This window comes from Gekko japonicus, unplaced genomic scaffold, assembly GCF_001447785.1.
Source record: "Gekko japonicus isolate JY-2015 unplaced genomic scaffold, Gekko_japonicus_V1.1 scaffold218, whole genome shotgun sequence".
NCBI classification, from domain to species: Eukaryota; Metazoa; Chordata; class Lepidosauria; order Squamata; family Gekkonidae; genus Gekko; species Gekko japonicus.
The window spans coordinates 806,707-812,810 of NW_015167536.1; positions in this window are offsets into that span (position 1 = coordinate 806,707).

A 6,104-nucleotide genomic window follows, 5' to 3' on the forward strand; every position below is an offset into this window, starting at 1 on the left:
AAGCACTGTCAAATCACCACTGATTTATGGAGACACTAGCAAGAGGAGAAGAAAGAAGAAGAGTTGGTTTATACCCTGCTCTTCACTACCCAAAGGGGTCTCAGGGTGGCTTACAATTGTGTTGTGTCCACTGACCGCCACTGGAGGTCAGCGCACATGCCTGAGCTTCAGTCCAGGACAACAATGGGGACTAGGATCCTAGTCCCTCCACTGGGGGAACCAATGGGACCGAGGCGGGAGATTCAAACCCGCCAATGGGACCCACGGGTGGTCCCCTGGTAGTGTATATAGTTGGCCTGCCGGCCGTTTGTTCTCTGTCTTGTTGTGTGCCTAATAAAGCGTGCTATGCACTACGTCATTGTCTGTCGTCTATCCATGCGGCAACCCACTACACAATAAATTGCCTTCCCTTCCTTTTCCCACAACAGACAACCTGTAAGGTAGGTGGTGCAGAGAGAGGTCTGAGAGAACAGTGACTGACCTAAGGTCACTCAGCTGGCTTCATGTGGTAGAGTGGGAAATCAAACCCGGTTCTCCAGATTAGAGTCCACCGCTCTTAACCAATGCCTCAAACTGGCTTAACCACTACACCAAATGGGCATACCCAGTTAACAATATTATTTTTTTACTCAAAATACCAATGTGCTTTAAATATTAATACGCTTACAGTATTTCCCTGATGCCTACCCTCCCCAAGGATCCCCAACCTTTTTGAGCCAGCAGGCTTCTTTGGAATTCTCACATAGAGTGGTGGGCACAACCAAAAAATGGTGCCGCAGGAGATGGAGCCAACCAACCACAAAATGACTGCCACAGGAGGCAGAGTCAACCATGGAATGTCAGGGAGTGAGATTATGCACAACTCTAATAGGAACTCTTCAGCATTTCAGGCAGAAGCTCTGCATAACAGAGGCCTCGGTCACACGGAGCATTTGCCGCACTAAAGGTACGGATGATAGGCGGATTTTCCGGGTGCGATCACACCGCAACATCTGGGAAGCGTAGTGCTCCCGTGGCTATCCCGTGGCTTCCCACCGAAGATGTGGAGTAAAAAACTAGTACTTACGAGGTACTGGTTTCCGGACACCGCAGGGCAAGGGCGGGCGTCTGATCGCGTTTCCGGTGGAATCCCATGGCATCTGGTGCCTGCTGATGTTCCGTCGCAAACAAGGGTTCCTCCCCCCCCAAGTCTCCGCAGGATGCGCAAAAACGCCCAACGGCGCATACGCACAAACTTCGGTAAAAAACCACCCATTTGCCATGGAAGCGGCGCCTAGCGATTGCTGGTGTGATCGCGCCACGCCACTTCTTTGCTGCGCTGCAGGATAGCCGTGTGATCGGCACCTCACCCCCTAACCATGGGACCTCGACGGGACGTGTGATCGGGCGGTGTAACGATTCCATGTTTTATTGTGTGTGTGTCTTTAAAAGTGGTTTGTATGGATGTATGGCAGACTAGGATGCTGAACTCAGGCAAGTGATATGATTGGTGAGTGACAGAGAGGGGGAGGGGTTTTGGAATGAATGCTGTGTGGATGAACCGATATGTCAGTCAAGAGTAACAGTTAAGGATGACAGTTAGGGAGTTCTGAGTTACACAGTGGAGAAAAAACAGTTAAACAGATAAGAAGAGGCTTCCCTGTGTGGGTTGCTTAGTTCTGAGTTAAACAGTTAACCAGAGAGTTGATGAGAGAGTCAGAAGAGAGTGTGCTGTGTAGGAGCAATATATATGAGAGTTGTCCTGAGGTCTCTGTGGGAGACGTTTCCTATGTGAAATACAAGAGTAAAGTCTCTGTGATATGAGAGTTATAATTGAAAGCTGAAAGTCTCTAAGAAAAGTACCGTGAAATATTGTTACAAAGTGGCTTTATCCTCCCTGTCAGTAAAGGAGAGGCTTGTGAGAGACACCAAGCATATGATCAAATCATTCCCAGAACTGGTTACCTTGTTCACCCTCGTGTTTATACCTTCGTTAAATAAATCCTATTTACTTCAAGTTTACCAGCTAAGTAAAGAATTATTCCTGGGACCACATAGTACCACGAATGCCTAAGACCCAAGGTACACCTACCCTGTGGAAAATATTATAGGAAAAGGTTTGGGAAAACCTAGATTTCCCTGGTGGCAGCCCGAAAACCCTAAGAATAAAACATAAAGAACAATTTAAAGTAAAACTAGACCTCCCCAGATAAGAGGTCGTCACAGGCGGCCACACATTATTTTGCTCCGGGGCAAACAGCCACACTCCCCCCCCCCCACCGCATTTTCCGGCTCGTGTGACCGGGATCAGAATGCCTTTTTAAAAGAACATGCTGTTTAAAATTATTTTTGTTTCACACATAACACAGCTTTGGGGGGGGCAACAGTGGGAGGGCTTCTAATGTCCTGGCCCCACTGCTGGACCTACTGATGGCACCTGGTATTTTTGGCCACTGTGTGACAAGAGTGTTGGACTAGATGGGCTGTTGGCCTGATCCAACATTGGCTTCTCTTATGTTCTTACCTTCAGTCACAGAGTGAAAATCCCTGTGCTGTGGTAGCAACTGCTACCGAAGCAATTAAAAAAAAATCTGTTCAGCCAATCAGATCTCCAATGTCCATTCAGAAGCCTTATTGGGCAAAAGCCACCCCTGCCCCCCACTTTCTAAAAACATTTGGTGGTAGGCATTAAAGGGGTTAGAGGGGACCTTGGGCTGTAATCAGGGGTGGCCAAACTGCAGCTCGGGAGTCACATGTGGCTCTTTCACACATATTGTGCAACTCCTGGCAGGGTACCTGCGAAAGCAAAGGGGAGGCATGCCACCCCAATGGGTCTTCCCTTCCTCACCTCCCTGGGTAGGCTTGACATGAGGGGGGAGCAGAGAAAGAAAGCAACTTTAATTTTAAATGCGTTCTCAAAGCCCTTCCCCACTGGCCAGCTTGGAGAAGGCATTTGTCTCTTTAAATCCCTTCTCCAAGCCAAGCCAAGCCGGCCGGTGTGGGGGGCTTGCAGGACACATTTAATGTTGCTTTCTTTCCACCTCTCATGCCCTCAATTCCCCCATCTATTTCTTTCTTTCTTTCTTTCTTTCTTTCTTTCTTTCTTTCTTTCTTTCTTTCTATCTATCTATCTATCTATCTATCTATCTATCTATCTATCTATCTATCTCTTTTTCTCCCTTCCATCCCCATCTGAAGTGAAATGTGTTCTCCAAACCCCATCACTCTGCCACACCGGCCGGCTGGCTTCGTTCGGAGAAGGCATTTGTGTCTTTAAATCCCTTCTCCAAACCAAGCTAGCATGGCAGCAGGGGTGGGGGGCTTGGAGAACATATTTAAAATTAAAGGCTTTCCCCAAGCCCCTGCCTCTCAGTCGCGCACGCCAGCTTGGAGAAAGCATTTGTCTCTAAATCTTTTCGTCAAGCCAAGCCAGCTTGGGGTGTGTGTGTGTTGGAGAATACATTTAAAGTTAGAGTTGCTTTCTTTCCAGCTCTCCTTTCCTCCTTCCCTCCCTCCCTCCCTCCCCATTTATTTGATTTCTTCCCACCTCTCTCTCTCTCTCTCTCTTTCTCTCTCTCTCTTTCCCCCTTCCTTCCTCCCTACCCATCTATTTGGTTTCTTTCCACCTCTTTCTTTTTCACCTTTTTCTCTCTTTCTCCCTCCCTCCCTCCCTCCCTTCCTTCTTCCCCCATCTATTTACTTTCTTTGTTTCTGTTTATCTCTCTTTCTCTCTCTCCTCCATGGTTTCTGTTTTTTTCTCTCTCTCTCTCTTGTGCCTGTGAGAGGATGCAAAGAGCCAGCTGCCAGGCCATCCCAGCAAACTCTAGATTGCCAGTTTTTAATTTATTGAGCAATGCTTTATCCCTGAACCAGGCAGTCATCTCTCAACACCAAAGGATGGAAGGAATGACTCAAAGAAAGAGAGTGTGGATCTGGACCAGGGAATAGGGATGTGCATTCGGTTTGGATGAACTGAAATAAACACCAAATAATACCTTTTCAGCATTATTCAGCATGCCGAAAACTGTATCAGATTCTCTAATCTGATTTGGCTGGCCCAACAGGATTCCATGAATGGATGCCGTAGTAGATGTTTAAACTTAAAACACTTTCCCTTGTTTCTGGGGCTCATGCTGCCTCCATGGTGCAACTCCCCAGCCAAGGGAAAGTATTTAAAGTTTAAATACCTTTCCTTGGCCGGGAAGTTGCGCCACAGAGGTGGCACAAGCCCCAGAAGGAAGGGAAAGTGTTTTAAGTTTAAACACCTTCCCTTCAATGGGGAGGTGGGTGGGCTGGGGAAGGCACGGGGAGGCATGCTTAAATGCTTCCCCAATCTTTTTTTCCTTTTCCAGTTGGCCTTAGTCCAGCTGGAGAAGGGGGGAAAACTGGGGAGGCATTTCCCTCCCTCCAAGTAGCTCAGGGGGGCAGTGGGCTCATCATTGAAGGGAGCATGCCATCTCTGTAGCATGACTTCGGGGGTGTATGTGTTAAAGTTTAATCCTCTCAGCTTAGCATCATGCCACAGAGGCAGCACATTCACTTCATTGAAGGGAAGGCAATTTGCCTTTCCTTGAATGATAAGAACCTCTTCCTCCTTCAAGGGGGGGATTGTTATACCCTTTGGGGACAGTTCCCATAGGGTATAATTGAGTCGAATAAATTTGACAAGTCCAATAATTCCCAAACCCCAGTATCATACAAATACTGGGACTTGGGAATATCTGCAAATACTGAAATTTTTCGGGTTTGGTAGATCCAAATCCAAAAAATTCTGAATTTCGTTTGGTGCACACCCCTACCAAGGAAGAGAGTAATGGTGGAGAAATGATGATATCCAATACAAACTCCTGCTCAAGACACCCCCCATTCTTAAAAGGAACCATGATCTGGGCAATGGAAGCAAAGGGCAAACAGCTAAAGGATTAGGAACTACCGAACATACCTAATAGAGAAGAAATGAGAACATAAGAACATAAGAGATGCCAGTGTTGGATCAGGCCAAAGGCCCATCCAGTCCAACACTCTGTATCACACAGTGGCCAGAAATACCAGTGCCATCAGGAGGTCCACCAGTGGGGCCAGGACAGTGGAAGCCCTCCCACTGTTGAACCCCCCCCCCCAAGCATCAAGATGACAGAGCATCACTTGCCCCAGAGTCCCTATCTATACCTTGTGGCTAATAGCCACTGATGGACCTCTGAAAGGGGTTTAAAAAGAATGGGACCCAGGATTCATATTTATTTAAAAAATATAAGCAGCCTTGACAAAGCACCTTCTTGAGGCTCACAAAAAACAAACAAACCACAAAGCAGCATAAAAATGAAGACTATAAAATCCCCACCCAGAGCATAAAGACAGCATAAAACATTTAGCAGCCTAGAAAGATCTTCATAAAACTGTACTTAGGCTAGAAGCAAACTATTTGGAAAGATCAAACCTCTTAGCTGAAAACCTGGGTAAAGAGAAATACTTTTGGTCTGGCCCCTAAAAGAGAGTTGAGATAGACAACAGGGGAGTTCCAGGTAGGCATGAACTACCTAAGTCCCTCAGTTCTTCCTTTGTAAAATATGGATCACTAGTGTCTATCTTATTGATGGTCCTTTCCCAAGCAAGACTCCTTTGGGCAGATCTGATCAAAGTGGGTGCTGAGCTCATGGCCAGTGTGCACCCATGGCTCAGCATCAACAGGGAAAAGAGGATTTATGACATCACAAGATGTGCAAGCAGTCTATTGTGACATCAGAGCTGGGAGTCCTTGCAAGCTTCTGGGAAGGAGGGGGAAGGCATCCGGTTGGTTACTCTGGGAAACAGGATGCTGGATTAGAACCAGAAGGATATTTCTTAACGTTCTTGTGGTACAGATCCAAAAGGGCTTCTGAATATGCAGATCTGTTCTTGATCTGCTTTTGGAGGCACATCCTGAAAAGCAGATGGAGAATAAAATATATATCTATGGCTGCGGTCACACGGGCAGGAAACTGCGGGGGGGGGGAGCGTGGCTATTAGCCCCGGGGCAAAATACCTCGCGGCAGCAGGATCAGACAACCCGGCGAGGTCCCGGCGAGGTCCCGGCGAGGTCCCGGCGAGGTCCCGGCGAGGTCCCGGCGAGGTCCTGTGGTTAAGGT